Raw genomic sequence first — 481 nt, 5'->3', positions numbered from 1 at the left:
TAGCATATAGCATATTAGCTCTTTATCAGTTCCTATGCCTGCCTCAGGTGTTGCTTCAGAGATGAAGCAGAAGTGAGGAGGCACCAGGAGAATGTGGGACCGGACTGAGGCAACTCGAAGGTGGGCAGTGCCACAGGAGAAGGCAGAAGGGAGAAGGTGAGAAGGCCGGCTCCATGCACAAGCAGACAGAAGGAGGAAGGTGAAAAGGCCGGTGCCGCAGGAGAAGGGAGAAGGGAAAAGGTGAGAAGGCCAGTGCTGTGCACGAGAAGGCAGAAGGGAGAAGGTGGCAGTTCGGAAGGGTGATCAGGCCAGGAGGAAAGACCAGGTAGGCAGTTAGGGGGATCAGGTCAGGATGGGAGAGCAGTTAGGCAGTTAGGGCGATCAGGCCGGCAGGGGAGCAGTTAGGGACATCAGGCAGGCAGGCATGCAGGTGAGTGGTTAGGAGCCAGTGGTTCCGGATTGCGAGAGGGATGTCCGACTG

Source organism: Myotis brandtii, unplaced genomic scaffold, assembly GCF_000412655.1.
Source record: "Myotis brandtii unplaced genomic scaffold, ASM41265v1 scaffold199, whole genome shotgun sequence".
Lineage (NCBI taxonomy): Eukaryota > Metazoa > Chordata > Mammalia > Chiroptera > Vespertilionidae > Myotis > Myotis brandtii.
Note: the sequence above shows the minus strand (reverse complement) of the source record.